We start from the raw sequence: 17857 nt of genomic DNA on the forward strand, positions 1-17857 counted from the left end.
TAAGGTGAGATCCGCAATTTTGCTCCTTTTAACCATCCACCAGTATGATTTCATTCTGCCTTAATACTTTCCAGCAGCATGGTTGTATCGGTATACTTTAGTTCAAAAACCCTCTCGTCTCGGTTCTTCCAATAAAGCTCTAAAAACATTTCATAAATTCAGCCAATTTCACTACATACGAATTGAAAAAAACGTAAATGGAAAGAACTACATTGATATGAAACCACCAAATCACAAAACCACTTTATTACCCTTCGCTTCCACACTTGCACACAAGCCAAAGTGCCCGGCACACTCCAGCAGCACCGCTTTAACCTGATCAAGATGAACATCTCGCCCCTCTTTGCATTGCTACAAAATGAATCATAAAAAATGAATGAATCTATATTTATTGCAATTTAAATCTAACACTGATGTACAGAATACAAACTACTTATGAAGGAATTTATGGTGAAATGTATTGACTTTTTTAGTCAAACCAGTTACCATTCAAATTCAAATTTGAAATTGAATAAGAAATTCAAATCTTAAATTAAAAAGGAATTAATGGTGAAATGTTGTGAAAATTATATTGAGCAGGTTTGACATGGGTAGTAGTAATAACGACATACCGTTAACATTCAGAAGCACGAAGATCACAAATGATGCCCATAGTACTGGAATGAAAGTTTTCAGAATTATGAAAAGTTACGGTGATTATAATTCGATGAAAATGTCGGATTTGTACCTGACTCCCATAGTACCGGGTACATAAACACGTAGTTGGAAAACATGTTTCCTCAAACCCTAATTCTTATTTAATCAGCTTCAAGTTTTCTTTATCCATCGATTTGAAGATGCTCGCTTCCTCCATCGATTTCAAAAGGTAAGATGGTTATGTTAATTTACTGAGTTTGTGGAAAAAAATTGTGTTTCATTGTGGTTTCAGTGATATCTGTTTGGATTCTTTTGTATTTGGAAGTTGTTTTGTTATTATTGAAACTGGTAAAAGTGAAATTGCACCATATACTGGATTTTGAAGGTTTGAATTTTCTTCATTCGATATTAAATAGTATTTCAAAATTCTGAGTTTGCAAAATATTAAAAATTAAACATTACAATAAACACTTCCTAGGATATCTATGACTCTCGCCTTCTTCCATGCACTTTCATTTTTTGTTTTAATTTGCAGATCAGCTAGCATATCACAGGTCTTCTGATCCTGTTTCAGCAGATGTGTGATAAACTCTTCTACTTTTTCTTTAAACTCTGATGGAGTAGAACATACAACTTCATCCAGCAGTGCAATGTATTTAAAAATATTATAAATATGTTTTATTTAAAAATATTTTTTAATATTTTAAATGCTTTTTCTTTAAACTCGCCTTCAACTTTACAATTTTATTTAAAAATATTTTTTAATCATTATACTTACTAATATAATAAATTTAATTTAAATATGTTAATAACCATATTATGATGCACTATTTAGTTAATTTTATAGATAAATACAATGTATTTTATTAAATATTATCGTAAAATAAAAAAAATACAAAAATTAGATCTTTTTTACTAAACCATCCTTATACATTAATACTAATCGGAAACACGCAATAATTAGATTATTCTATTATTACATTTTTTAACTATATGATCAGGATTATATAGAAGTATGTTTTACAAAAAAAAAATTATTTTACGTGTGTAATACACAGGTTTGTAATGCTTATAAATTAAAATATTATTCAATCTAAGTTTTTTTTATATTTAATTCGTGTAATACACGGGTTTGTAAACTAGTATTAGTTAAAAGGATTATCACCAAATTAACCATGTTTACCAAGATAATTAACAAAACAATCATGACTTTTTGAATTTATAAAAACAGTCATTTGACTCATGGCCGGCCCTGAAGGTGGGCGGGGAGGACCACAGGCCAGGGCCTGATATTTTGAAAGGGCACGTTATTTTAAAAAAATCCCATATTTATATGTAAAAAAATTAAATTCAGATGGTACACTCATATAAACACCAACATAGCCCCATTTACAAAACTATTTTTATTGTTTAAATTAGTTATTGGTTATTAGCCCATTGTCATTAGGTTTAGATCGCATAATACCCAATTTTTTAAGGCTTAAGGACACGTTTTTTCGAGTTCGAACAGGATATACGAATTCTCGGGGCCGGCCCTGATTTGACTCTCTCTCTCTCTCTTTCTTTAATTACTAATTAACTTGCCCAATCACAAGACAAGTTAGTCAACAAATTTATTGAATGAACAAATCATTTATAGGTTGTTGGCATAGTTCCACACAGTGGCGGAGCTTGACCAAATGTTCCGAGGGGGCGTAAAGTGATGAGACCCAAATTTTTTTTCCTATCGTTATTTTCCGGGTTGGATCGGCTATCGATTCGGGTCAACTCAAATAATAATAGTTCCAAATAAAACTAAAAAAATTCATTCATTCAAAGGACCTGTTCTTACAAATAAAAACTTGCGATTAAGTTTATTGTGTGGTGGTAATCTAGGGTTAAACAAATATAATTACAAAACCACCCATCACTTATATACAAAGTAGTAACAAACTTTACTTTAATTTATATATTGTATAAATATTTAGGATATACAAAGTGGTAAGAAACTTTACTTCAATTTATATATTGTATAAATATTTAGAAAAAATAATTGGGGGGAGGCGATCCTATATAATTTTTACAATTTCCGGACAAAAAATCGGAACCTATACACTTTTAACTGAAACATTGGGGTGGGCGGATGCACCCTCGGGCACCAAGTAACCTTCGCCCCTGGTTCCACATAACTGTGAATCTGTGATATAAAATTTTCAAACTAACTTTTTAATGAAAAAAATATTTATAGGTTGTTGGCGCCATAGTTCCACATAAATGTGAATCTGTGATATGAAATTGTCAAACTAACTTTTTAATGAAAAAATCATTTATAGGTTGTTGTTGGCATAGTTCTACAAAACTGTGATATTAAAGTGTCAAACTAATCAGCATAACGTTGACAATAAATTGTAACTGATCATATATGCTAAGGTTGAAGGACTATATGCAGTATATTTGCGGGTAGGGCGTGTTTATTCATTATGGAACGAGATTTTATATTCGTATTCGTTCGTTAAAGAAATAAACGTGTTCGTGTACAATTGTGTCCATTCGTGACTTTTAGGTAATGAACATGAATGAATGCTCATGAATATAAATGAACATAAACAAATACAATTGAACATACATTAAATTTCGAATAAAATCGGCATCTTTTGTAAAAAAAAAAAAAGATATTACATAGATCCACCCAGAATATACAATACTCTAATATTTCTTAAATATTTTATTAGTGGGTATTAAAAATGTAAATAATATACAATACTCTAATATTTCTTAAATATTTTATTAGTGGGTATTTTAAAGTATTTATATAAATATAAATATAAAAAAAACTATCGAGCATAAAACGTTATAATAAAAAATGGTAATATCCTAGCATGCATTAACTATTTGATGGGTCGTTCTGGATCTTGTGGCCTATAAATTACCTTCTTCTATTAATCTTAGCCCACAAACGCAAGATGAATGGTTTTATTCCAAACAGGTATTTGTAACATATTTTGATCTTTACATAAACTTGAAAATTAACAAGACTTTTGTATTTGTAATGTAGATTAGTAAAAGGCAAAGTCGCCATAGTTACCGGCGGTGCTAGCGGCTTTGGCGAAAGCACGGTGAGATTGTTCGCTAAACATGGGGCCAAAGTCTTGATCGCCGACGTCCAAGATGAAAGAGGACATGCTCTTTGTAAGGAACTTGCTTCTGAATCCAACAACGACGTTGTTTACGTCCATTGCGACGTTACTCAGGAGTCCGACGTGAAAAACGCTGTCGACACGGCCATTTCAGAGTTTGGGAAGCTTGACATCATGTTCAACAATGCCGGCATCCCGGGGAACATAGAGTTCACAATCCTCAACGCCGATAACGAAAACTTTAAACGAGTTTTGGATGTCAACGTGTATGGATCGTTTTTGGGAGCGAAACATGCTACTAGAGTTATGATTCCCGCGAAATGTGGAGTGATTTTGTTCACTTCAAGTAGTGCCTCGGTGGTTTCGGGTGAGGCACCACATGCGTACACGGTGTCAAAGCACGCAGTGGTAGGGTTGATGAAAAACTTATGTGTTGAATTAGGGCAACATGGGATCCGGGTGAACTGCATTTCACCTGGATCTGTTTCAACCCCATTTCTTACTAATGCAATGGGGTTGGAGAAGGCGGCAGTAGATGATATTTTGTGTCAGTCTGCCGTGTTGAAGGGGTGGTGCCTGAGGCGGAGGCGGCAGTGTTTTTAGGGAGCGATACTTCGAGGTTTGTCACCGGAGTTAATCTGGTGGTGGATGGAGGTATGTACAACGAATCCTACTTACACTAGGATTATTAAACAAACTTTTGAAACCCTAGGTAAAGAAAACATAATCACGTAAAGAATGCCATGCATTATAATATATGAGATTAGCTTTGTACGTTGTTACAATTTTTTTTTTTTTTTTTGTTTGAATAAGAAAGTTTGAATGATTTGCTACAAATGCTTGATTAGAACTCATTGACATGTACTAATGTAACACTTCTTTCTAGTTTTTATTTATAAATGATCAGGAAAAGTTACTCTTAACCATTATATTATATTATATTATATTATACATATTAATAGAAACTGGTGATGAACGATAGTTCAGGATTTTTTTAATATTATAGTTTTTTAAGTTTTCATTATTTTATTATTTTATTACTTTAATTTATTAATTTATTGTTTCTTTATCTTGTTATTTTAAATTTTCTCATATAATATTATAGTTTTTTAAGTTTTCATTATTTTATTATTTTAAGTTTTCTCACATAACATTTAAGATAATGTCCTAGCAACATTGATGCACTGGCCATCTCGACTGTATAACGTCGGTATCGATAACCTTATTATCAGAACCGTTACTGATATTCGTATTTATGGTTTTTGACCGATGTAAAACACATATCGATATTATTTTGGTCATATCGTGACTTTATTTTTTGGGTTGTATCTTTCGCTTGATATACCGAGTGGCGATACCGTACCAATGTCGTAATGAATCGAACCCATACCGAATGAATACCCGCAACAACGTGTGGGGGAATTTAACTAGTATATATTGTTAACGAGTGATGATGAATAGTAACTTTATTTTTATAACAATATATAGTTTTCTTATTATTTAATATATTATAATAGTTTATTATTATGTTTACTTTAATAACATATTTTTCTTTTTTTTAAACATATATTTCCTTTACCTTTTTTTAATTATTATTTTTTTAACATATATTAATTTATCGATTTATTATTTAATATATTATAATAGTTTATTATTATATTTACTTTAATAACATATTTTTCTTTTTTTTAAACATATATTTCCTTTACCTTCTTTAATAATTGTTTTTTAACATATATTAATTTATCGATTAATTTTATATTCCTTTAATAGTTTACGTTTATAACTTTGTTTTTTCTAAAAACTTAAGTGTGATACCCCAAGAAAACGCTCAACAAAACTAGCTTCCTCAGTGACTGTGTGCTAAATTTCGGGACGAAATTTCTTTCAACATGGGGATAATTTGACAACTCGAACTTTTACGATCAAGGTTAGCACCCGTTACTAATCACGTTTTAATTTTGTTTGAATTATGTGTTATAACTATAATTAAATCATGTGCTACGGAATTTATGAATCTTCTTTGTATGCGGAAAGTTATATCATAGAAACGCGATACAGAAAAATTATAACTTAAACCACTACACTAGTTCTACGATTAAAACGAACCTGAAACCCAAACCCAACCCGCCACCCATCCCCAATTCGGCCTAACCCATCTCGGCCCAAATAGCCCAAACCGCCCCCACTCCCATATTTTATAATTATACGTATGTTCCATGAGAAGGAAGAATAATAAAAACAAAACCCTAATTGGTTCCTGTGGTGTGCGACGATAGTAGCAAGCAGCCCCCCCCCCCCCCTTTCAATCGATCCCACATCTATTTTTCTCTCTAGTTCTTCCATCTCTTCTCAAGGTTAGTGTTCTTGGTTGTATTCGGTTTGCGATGTTTCATGTATACATGGCTGCGTTTTTCTGGTTCTTGATGTTCTTGATGTTTGTGATGCTACTCGTAGTCTAGGGTTGCTAGAATGCATGATTATTATTGTTATAATCGCATAAGAGTTCGTGTGATTACTAGGGTTTGATGTTGTATGATCTTATTTTGAATATTGTTAGTCAAGGTTGATGAATTAGATGATATAATAATGATAACCTGCTGTAAATGATGAATACTTGTTGTTCTTGGTTGCTACGGATGTGATTAAAATCATGAAAGTCGTTTTAGGAAGTTGGGTAACGAAACTGATTATGTCCAAAAAGTTACAGCCGACTTGTGTCGACTGTAACCGGGTCAGAATTGAACGAAAATCAGTGTTTCTTGATTCTATAATGTAGTTCCAGGAAATATCTTTCAAATCCCACTGGAATTGCATTTTTTCAATGTTGTTTGATATTTTAATTGAATTATTTCGTAACAAAGGTCCAGGCTGCGTTTTCTGTCAGAATTTGTAGCCCAATACGAATGTCATAACTCAATATAAGAATTGAGTTATGATCTGAAAATTATATGTAAGTAATTCCAAAAATCTCCAACTGGAATTTCGTCAATCGAATAAATGAGGAATTTTAAATGAATTTTTCCGTAAGCTGTAGTCAGAAGTGACGAATCTGATTACAGCTTAGTAAATGAATTTTTATGAATTGAATTACTGGTAAAGAGTTAGAACTTGAAATTTTAACACAAGGCCTACCCCTCCGAGAAGTACGTCACATAAAAAAATCATAATTTTTGAAGACTTGTAAATAGGTTAAACGAGTCACCCAAAACAGCCTATTTTCAGTGATTCTACTATGTAGTAAAGCATGAACGCATAAGAACCAACTTGCTACTTTTAGTATCCATGCTTGTTTGATAGTGTATAAATAGCGTATGTAATATCGTAGAAAGGTTGTGAACATGGTTATGGAACCATATTGAAGGGGTATGGTCCCAGATCTCGCGTCAGCATCGACCGCGAGTGACCATTACCCTTATCAAAACCCCCCACTAGCTAACAACCTACTTGTGCCCATGCGAGAACGCGTCGGCACAAGGGTTGAATCCAATCTATCTGGTAACGAAGGAGGACTTGCATGGAACATGAGAACGGTAAAGTGATGCGACATAGCATCACATCTGGTGTATGAAAACGGAAGTATTCACAGCGATGCGGCCTCGCACCGCATCCAGTGAACACTTCTATCAATACAAGAAAGCCTTACCTTAGGCATAGAAGAAGATGAACGTAACGGTGCGGCTGGCACCGCACCATATGGGCATTTTCGTCACGACAAGGGATGCAGGCAAATAGTCTCCGCGGACGACGATGCGGCTAGCACCGCATCTCGCGTATTCCTTGATCACAAGTAGGAGACGCGGTAACTTCAGACGTTACCGCATGTAGCGATGCGGCTTGCACCGCATCCTATGCACTCAACAAGTGGGACTGACACCACAGTGCAAGTGGCACCAATGGCAGTTACCTGTCAGAGCTACGTAAGCAATGGACTGGCGTGGCGTAACCTCCACGACCGACAAGCCTGACACACCTGCAAAGGTGCAGCACGTCGTCAGTCCATCCATCATCATCCTCCTTCACTCCTCGGCTATAAATACCAACCCCAAACCAGGTTTGAGGTATCTCTTCACAACTCTCTCACTACTACTACTATCTTACTTTTCTTCCCAAGCAAACTACTGATTCTCACGCCGGAGAGTGGTAACAAGGAGCACCCCCCACCCCATCCTCTTTGTTACGAGTCACGGCTTGTTTCCTTGTGCAGGAGATCAACCACCGGTGATCCAGCCAGCGATCCTCGAGAGGAAGGGATTAACCCTTTTTGACGAGACCAGTGTATTAACCCTGCCCGGTTAACCATTGTTTCATCATTGGCGCCCACCGCTACTCTTAGCATTTTCTAAACCATCCTTTTCCCTCTCTCACGATCATGACTGATCACCAAAACAACACTGCGGATAACCAAAATCCTCCATTCCCACCTCCGGTAGGGGTCAATGCCTCGACCTCCCAACCCGGACACATCGGCACGTCCACACAAAGGAGTCCCTCCTTTATGTTTGGACATGACTTATCACAGTTCGCATCTGTGATCCCACCAGGCATGACCGTTCATACCTGGTACGAGCAGCAGGCAGCCCTGCTGACCGCAGCATACAACCGCGCTTGTACGGAAGCGAATATACAAGCTGGGCCTACCCCAGCACCGCACACCCCTGCCGAGCGTATTTTACGATACGACGGCAGGATACATTCACGCCCGGCTTCAAGAAGCCGACGTGAAGACCGCGGATCGTCCTACTGTTCGGTCCACACCCTTAATGAGGACGATTCCTCATACGGGTCCCACACCAGAGGACCAGTGCATACATGCCTTGGCCCCCATGGCGAGGACAGGAGGCGATCAACCTCCCGACGCGGCCCAGGCATTCAGAGCCGATTGGGCCCACAACCATACACCGAAGGGTACGGTCATACCGACCCTGACGACTGTACCTACCGCGGGGATTCACATGACACCAGCAGCCGACCGGGAGGACGCAACTATGTTCCTCCCAGTCACCCCCGCAACACATACCTCAGGGCGGCAAAGCGCCCTGCGAACGAGCCATACAGGCCAAAGGCAGCGGCCGAAAATTCCAAGTTCGGCACGCGGATTGCCAACGCCCATGTCACCACGACAAAGTTCCCATTCAACGTTGGGAAATACAGTGGTTCGACCGACCCGGACGACCACATGAACATCTTCATGGGCGCGGGCATCAACGGCCAGTGGGACGAACCCACCTGGTGTAACTTTTTCCCCCCGACCCTTACGGGCCTGGCCAGGGCATGGTTCGATTCTTTGCCAGTGGGATCACTGGATTCATTCGAGGACTTGCGTACCAAGTTCCTCGCTCATTTTAGCCAGCAGCGACGCCACGAACGTGATTCGTTGGACGTCATGAACATCTGGCGAAGAGACGACGAATCCCTTGAGGCATTCGTCGTCCGTTACAATAAAGAGTGCCTGGAGATAGGTGACGTGGCAGACCAGATGGCACGAAACCACTTCATCCGGGCCGTCAAAGACAGAGAGATTATCATGACCATCTCTGGCAAGGAGGGCTTGCCCAAAAAATGGGAGGATGTCATGACCGCGGTCAAGACATACGCCCAGACGCAGCGGTCATTCGAACCGCACGTGGCAAAGGCAAAGCCCCAAGCTGAAACGTCCCACCAAGGGTCCAAGCGTAACAATAAACGCAACCGGGACGTTGGAAATCGTGATATTTCCAAACCGTATTTCCCGCGAACCAACACGTTCGACCCAAGGAACCACAACCCCGCCCGAGACAGTCGGGCGTCAAAAAAAGATTCTCGGGACCGCAACTGGACCGAGATCACCATGTCGCCAAGTGAGGTCCTCCTTGCGGACCCACAGTTCTTGCGACCGGCCCAACCAATGAAGTCCAAGAAAAATCAGGACCTCACACTCTACTGTGAGTACCACAAGGACTCGGGCCACACCACCAACAACTGCATCAGTCTCCGGCTGGAGATTGAGCGGGCCTTAAAGGAGGGGAAACTGCAACACCTTTTGCCAGGTGGGCAAAAACCCACCAAGCGCATCACCCCTCATGGCGAAGGTACCTCCTCCGGGAAGAGAACCATGTACGTGGCTTCCACCCACATGATCCACGGAGGCAAAGGCAGGCCGCGCAAAGCGGCGAGAAGGCCGGAATGTGACTGGAAAGACGAGCAAGTCGTCTTTCCAAAAGTCCGAGGCGGACCGCGCGATAGGCGCGCCGTCGTTATTTCAGGCCAACTGGCACACTACTGCACCGAGCGTCTATTCATCGACCCGGGCAGTACATCTGATATAATCTACGAACAATGCTTCAACCAGTTCGACCAGGAGGACAAAGATCGGTTGCAAGCAGTAGATTACCCGTTAACCGGGTTCGCAGGGGAAACTGTCTTTCCCCTGGGCCAGATTACTTTCCCTGTGCGTCTTTCCAGCGGAAATCGCACAAGGACAGAAGAGGTAAACTTCATGGTTTTACCTCACACCTCCAGATATGACGTACTCCTCGGGAGAGAATCCCAAGGAGATTTCAATATGATCACGTCCGTCCCCCACTCTGCGGTTGGTTTCCCAACCGAATCGGGGGTCTCGATAATCTATGCCCGCAGGGACGTCATGATGTCGGACGAAGTACGTCCGACCAAGGTCGCAAGGCCCACTCCCAACGACCAACCAGAAAAATAGGTTCTCAACGCGAGATACCCGGAACAAAAGGTCACATTGGGTCACGCCTTATCCCTGACCACCAAAGCGCACCTGAAGCAGCTTCTCTTCAGGAACCAAGACATCTTCGCGTGGACACCCGCGGACATGACCGGGGTCCCACGTGATATTGCGCAACATCACTTGAATACCTTGCCAGGTATTAAGCCAGTGATCCAAGGCCAACGCCACCTTGGGTCAGCTAAAAATCAGGCGATGCAGGAGCAGATCGAAGAACTGCTCTCCGCAGGCATCCTGCGGGAAGTTAAATACCAGACTTGGTTATCCAACCCAGTCATGGTAGAAAAACCGTCTGGGGGCTGGCGTATGTGCGTCGATTACAAAGACCTTAACAAAGCCTGCCCCAAGGATTGTTACGCGCTTCCAGAAATCGACGAAAAAGTCGACAATCTCGCACCATTCAGGTGGAAGTGTTTCCTCGATTGCTACAAAGGGTACCATCAAGTACAAATGGCAATCGAGGATGAAGACAAAACGGCATTCCGGACTCCCACCGGAAATTACTGTTATACAAAGATGCTGTTCGGGTTGCGCAACGCGGGCTCAACCTATCAAAAGTTGATGAACGACACTTTCCGCGGGCAAATAAGCAAAAGTGTCGAAATCTACATGGACGACCTGGTCGTCATGAGCATGGAAGAGGATACCATGCTCACGGATATTGAAAGAACATTCCAAACTCTGCGAAGCGTTAACATAAAGCTCAATCCAGGGAAATGCTCGTTTGGAATGGAAGAAGGCAAATTCCTTGGGTTCATCGTGACTAAAGATGGATTCAAGGTAAACCCGGAGAAAGTCCAGGCGATCGAGCGCATACCATCGCCTTCATCGATGAAGGATATGCAACGGCTAGCCGGCAGGCTAGCGGCACTCAACAGATTCTTAGCCAACCATGCAGCTAAGTCTTATCCGTTCATCAAGACCCTGCGGAGCTGTTCAAAGAAAGAACAATTCCAGTGGACCGCAGAGGCTGAACAGGCCTTCCGGGAAATGAAGGAGTGTTTGATACAACTCCCAACTCTAACCGCACCACGCAAAGATGAGCCACTCATATTATACCTATCCGCCGCGGATAGCGCGGTGGGTGCGGTATTGATAGTGGAGCGAAAGGGGGTTCAAACACCCACCTACTACATCAGCAAGATGCTCAACGACCCAGAGACGAGATACTCAATAATGGAAAAATTGGTTCTAGCATTAGTGCACGCTTCAAGACGGTTACGACGCTACTTCGTAAACCACGTCATCACAGTGCTAACCAATTACAGGATCGGCCCGATCCTATCCAAACCCGACATCTCTGGGATATTAGCAAAATGGGCAATCGAGCTGGGCGCGCACACGATACATTATAAACCGCGCCCCGCGATTAAAGGCCAGATCTTAGCTGATTTCGCCGCCGAAGTACCGGTGAATCGCATCCACGAATGCGAAGAAGCACAAACTCCTGCACCAACGCCATCCTCCTCAGAAACATGGGCCTATTCACCGATGGTGCCTCCAACGAGGAAGGTGCGGGTGCAGGTCTGCGACTCGTCAGCCCTGACGGCCAAGAGCTTACATATGCAATCCGCCTCGATTTCAAAAGCACAAACAACGAGGCAGAATATGAGGCCCTGTTAGCGGGGCTACGTTTAGCAGTCAAAATCGGCGTGCAACATCTGGAAGCACACGTCGACTCTTTGTTAGTTGCAGGCCAAATACGCGGCGACTATGCCGCAAAAGGGGATATCATGATCCTGTACCTCGAGCAAGCCCTGCAACTAATATCCAAATTCGCTTCCTTTAATATCCGACATATTAATCGAAGCGAAAACAAGTCCGCAGATGCACTATCGAAACTTGCATCTACCAGCTTCCAACACTTGGCAAAGGAGATACGCATCGAAATTCTGCAAAATCCTTCGGTACCCCTGCGCCAAGTCAACGTCATTCAATACGGTTCAACATCATGGATGACACCTATTATCGCATATCTGCAATCAGGTGTGACCCCCGAAAGCAAGTCAGAGGCACGCAAGCTGCAATACAAAGCATGCCATTATCAAATGGGAGACGGTATCTTATACCGAAAGTCATACCTCGGGCCACTCCTGCGATGCGTCAACCCGCAGGATGCCACATACCTCATCCGAGAGATACACGAGGGCATATGTGGCATACATGCTGGACCACGCATGGTAGTGGCCAAAATCATGAATGCCGGGTATTACTGGCCCGGCATGCACCTGGACGCCGTCAAAGAGTTGCGCAAGTGCATCGACTGTCAACGTCATGCTCCAAAAACCTTGCGGCCAAAGAACAACTTAGTCCCCGTCACAACCGCATGGCCCTTTCAGAAATGGGCAATTGACGTTGTGGGACCATTCCCTGACGCTCCGGGTGCGGTCAAATTTATCATAGTAGCGGTTGATTACTTCATAAAATGGGTAGAAGCAAAACCACTCGCCTCAACCACCGCTATGATAACAAGAAAGTTCATTTGGGAACACATCATCTGCCGTTTCGGTTTACCAATGTGCATTGTCACCGATAACGGCACCAACTTCGCTGCCGACGAATTTCAGAAATGGCTAAAAGAACTACATATTGAGCACATATTCTCAACAGTCGCACACCCGCAAGGGAACGGCCAAGTTGAGAGTATCAATAAAAGCCTAGTCGAAGAGATCAAGGCACGGTTAGGAACGGCCAGGCGTGGCTGGGTCGATGAACTCCCAAGTATCTCATGGGCTCACCGTACTAGCCCAAAAACAAGCAACGGGGAGACACCTTTCAGCCTAGTCTACGGTTCAGAAGCGGTGATCCCCGCGGAAGTAGGTCTCCCATCTCCTAGAATGTTGGCTATTGAAAAACTAGACAACAACATGGAACGCAGGATTGATTTGGACCTCTTGGAAGAAAGGCGCGAAAACGCTGCCATCAACGAGGCCAAATATAAATCCAAACTTGAAAAGTACTACAACATGCGCATCCGCGTTTATACTTTCAACCCAGGAGACTACGTCCTACGCGACAATGAGGCATCTAATGCCGAGCGCCCAGGAAAACTTGCCCCCAAGTGGGAAGGACCCTACCTCATCAAAGAGGTCTTAGGGAAAGGCGCGTACAAATTGCAAACGCTAGAAGGCGAACCTATCGCACGAACATGGAATGCACAACAGCTTCGACGCTGTTATATGTAAGCCATGTTCTTACATTTCTCTATGTAACCTATCGGGCAGCAGGCCATTTGCAAATAAATAAATAAACAACTTTATACATTATTGTTTGTTACTACTATTACAAATGCGTGTTCCACTTTGCGGTATCCCAAAAACAGATTGGCAAAATCTTCATTCGCGATACCCATACAAAGTGGTACCCACACACAAATATTGTAATAGGCCAGCAGAAGGCAAAAAGACTTACATATTTATCCGGCCGGATAAACAAGTTTTTTGTTAACACTTAACACAATTCCTGAGCCCAAAAAGGCAAACACTGGAATTGACGCGTACTCATACGACAAAGGTATGGAGTACACTCGACCCCATTCACAAATCGGTAGAGTTCCGGATATATAAGCTTTTACAAAGCTTACACAATTCTAAAACCCTAACGCGGTAAATAACAAAATTGACGCGTAGTCATACAACAAAAGTATGGAGTATACTTGACCCCATTCATAAATGGGTAAAGTTACGCATACATACGTTCAGACATGCAAGAATTAAAAACACTTGTACAAACTGAACAAAAAACTTTATATTCAAAAAATTCAAGCACCCACGGGATGCTTAATGGATTTACATAAAGTTCCTATTATATACAAGAGGAAAACAAAAAGGAGGCACACTCGCCAACCTAAACCCTATTTTGTGCCGCTGGTTCCCGCATCTCCTCCGGCACCACCAGCGGGATCTTCCTCTTCCGCATCCGGATAAAGCATCCGCAGGCGATCAACATAGTCCGCAGCCTCCAAACAATTGTCCAGTTCCTCCACACAGGCAAGGGACGTATCATAAAAGGACACTTCAGCCGCTTTAAGAAGCGACTCGGTATCCACATCCCGAAAGCCGGACCGCTCCTCGATCTCACCGCCTATAGACATGACGTTCAGATGGGAAATACAGCGGTTATAACCAGCTTTAAAACCAGCGTCACGAGCACGCTGCTTGACCAAGTCCAAGCCAGCTGCGGTCTCAGGGGCATCCATGATAGCCTCAACAATCTGCAATAAAACGATCATAAGTCTCGGATGATAATCCAAGCAAATATAAAGGCAACGGATACTTACACGCGCGATACCGTGAGTCCGCAACCACTCACGATCAGCCTTCAGCTGGTCAAAAGAGGACACCAAGGCATCCTTGGCCTCAACTGCGGCATCAGCCCGCTCCTCCGCAACAGACACGCGGGCAGTAAGGTCTGTAACCGCGACCTCCCGGGCCTGAACCTCAGACTGTCGAAAAACAGCAAACAGTTCACTCGATAAGCATTTTCAAAACAATGAAGGAAATATACAACAGAGGTAACGACACATACCTGAAGGCTGGCAACAACCTTATCCAAACGAATGCGCTCCGCGTTCGCCTCTTCAAGAGCCTTAGAAGAACGGCCCTCCTTCTCTGCGGCCTCTTCAAGGGCCTTTGCAGCACGCGCCCCGGCTTCCTTGGCCTCTTCAAGCGCTTTTAGGGCCTCGGCCTTCGCCTGCTGCGCTTTAACCGCAATGGCCTCAGCTGCAGCTTTTTCCTGGCCCAAGGCAACGTTCGCTGCCATGGCATTCGTTAACTCCTGCCGAGCACGAAACAGAGTGTCATTCTGCTTAGCCCAAGATTCGTTCCACTTCTTACGCTCATTGGACAACATTTCGTTCCAACTCTTGCGTTCATCAGAAAGGAGTTTGGCAAGAGTACGCACCTGTTTCAGCTGAGCAGCGGCAGCCCACTCCGCGGTCTGCTTCTGCTTCTCAAAAGCAGCTCTATCCTTCTCAAGCTGCTCCACACCCGCACGGGCAGCCTCGAACAACTTCTCCGCTTCAGCCCGCATACGAGCAGCTTCTTCCTCGCGGCGGCCCAACACCTTGTAATCTTCCAAAATGGCATTCGCCACAATGGAAGATCCTATCAACATTGTTGAGAGCTGGTTTATGCGCAGCTCACGGGGTGCAACACGGGCACGTTCAACTTCGAACGGGGTGCCCAGACCACCCAGAATCTCCTTACATGCCGAAGGGTCGTTTGAAATATCATCCCCCTGCATAACAGTCCAGGGGGGTCGGTGATACACGGTGCTTCGACCCTGGGTATAAGTGCGGTAGTAATACTCCAATTCAGACTCCCCAGGCTGAATTGGAGGCCCATCATAACCCACACCACCGGCAGAAGAACCGGTACCCTTCTCACCAGCAGGAGACTTCTGCGGCTCAGCATCATGCTGCCGTGCTTCAGCACCAGTTTTTTGCGGTTCGGCATCAGACTGTTGCTTCCCAGTATCAGCAAACCGCACACTCAAATTATCTCCCTCAATGGGAAAGATCAGATTGTTGGACGAGTCAACGGTATCAAATATCTGGGTCGCAACATTCTCTGCGGTACCCTCCTTCCGCACGGTTGACTCAGGCACCACCTTGACAGGAGGTGTCGACGGCACCTCCGTTGCACCCGCACCCGTGGCACGCGGGGGTGACTCCGGAGCATCAAAGATAGAAAAATCTTCATCTTGAGGCTCTGCAAAAACAAAGTCAAATAGCTGTCAAAACAAGTTATACATAACATTTCAGACAAGCTATGCAACACTTACCAACAGTAACCGCAGGTTTCTTCGATGTCGGAACAGTCCTCTTAGACTGTAACCTCCGACGTTTCGGTCCACCGGCACCAGCAGCCGTCTCTTCTACTTGCCTTTTCCCCGCACCAGACTGCGGGCCCACAGCTGTACCCAAACCCTCAAGGGTATCAGATACTATCACATAATCCAAGTATCTACGAAAAGAAGAGTGAGAGATACCTGCCGCCTGCGGTACCAAATGAGGCACAACAGGGACCTCCGATATTTTCTTTTGGCGAAAGCGCACGCCTTTCACCGTCTGCCTCTTAGGCACACCCTTCGCATCAGGGTCCCCTAAGGCCCCAAGATCACCTGCATAAAAACCATGCAAGACGTGAGTCAGGGCAACCCTTATTGTTATCACAAAAATAAAGGATTCCTAAACATACCTTTGCCCCGCGGCAACTCAACTGCTAATGTGGCTTCAGTAGGCACCCGGAAGTTATCTCGAATGATAACATTAAACTCCTCCTCGCCATCCGCACAAACAACTTTTTCCACCTGACCCTGGAAATCCGGGGCAAACATCCTCGATACGGGTGCGTCCTCTGATAACAAACGCACAAGTCAGTAACGCATACAAGGATAAGAAAGTTAAACAAATGAAAAGTACATACCACCACTTTTCTCCCGCACCACGGGCTTCGATTTCTTGTTCCTCCGCATCAACATCATGCGCAACACCCACAACTGTGTGTTGGTCAACTTCACAGACTCAATGGTCTGCAACTGCGGAAACCACTCCACTGTCTTCACACTTGGGACCGCAATGGTCTCTGCTATGATCGTCTCGGTCACATTCCGAAACGTCATCTTTGCAACAATGGCAGCAGCCTATATAGAAGAACTTCTTCTTCCACATCGTTATCCCCTTGGGAGGAGTCATCAACTTGGGACTACCATCTCGCTGACGGAAAGAAAAGAACCCCAAGGACACCGTCATTTGATAAAACCGTCGGAAATCTCCAACGGTGGGCTCTATGCCAAGAGCACGAAAGGTGAACTCGAAATTTCGAATCCGAATCATACCAAACGGACTCATTTGAGAAATGTGGACCTTGTACCACTCCAAAACTTCGACAACAAAAACGGTCAAAGGTAACCGGAGATTGCAGTCACCAAAAAAGTCTGACCACATGGTCACGTAACCGGCCGGAGCATCGGCACCGGTGTCACCTTCCGATGGGTAGACTGCCCCATATTCAGAGGGCATTTGAACGTCAAGCATTAGACGATCAAAGCTTTTCCTGGTCCACTTTAACGCCGGTAAACCACCACCGGCGGCTCCCCCTTCCTCCTCCTCCGCCGCCACCGGCGAAGATGGCTCTGGGTTTTCACCCTCCACATTGTGTGGATTTGATGGTTCAGCCATCAGAAAATATCGAGGAAATGAAAGAACGTGAGTAGAAAAACTAAAAACCTCACCGGAACTTCAAGAAATATCGTCGGAGAAGACAAAGAACAAGTTTTCTCTCACCGGCAAATTTTTGAAATTTCGAACAAGTGAGGGGAAACTCACGCGAACGCACATCAGCAACCCTGTCTCCTGAACCTTCAAGAG

The 17857-nt window shown here is 43.4% G+C and overlaps 1 pseudogene; it reads left to right on the plus strand.

Moving 5' to 3' along the window:
* Positions 1-3569: 3569 nt before the first annotated feature.
* LOC110901047 lies at positions 3570-4524 on the plus strand (annotated as a pseudogene).
* The last annotated feature ends 13333 nt before the right edge of the window (positions 4525-17857 follow it).

The sequence above is a fragment of the Helianthus annuus genome, chromosome 13 (assembly GCF_002127325.2).
Source record: "Helianthus annuus cultivar XRQ/B chromosome 13, HanXRQr2.0-SUNRISE, whole genome shotgun sequence".
Classification (NCBI taxonomy): Eukaryota; Viridiplantae; Streptophyta; class Magnoliopsida; order Asterales; family Asteraceae; genus Helianthus; species Helianthus annuus.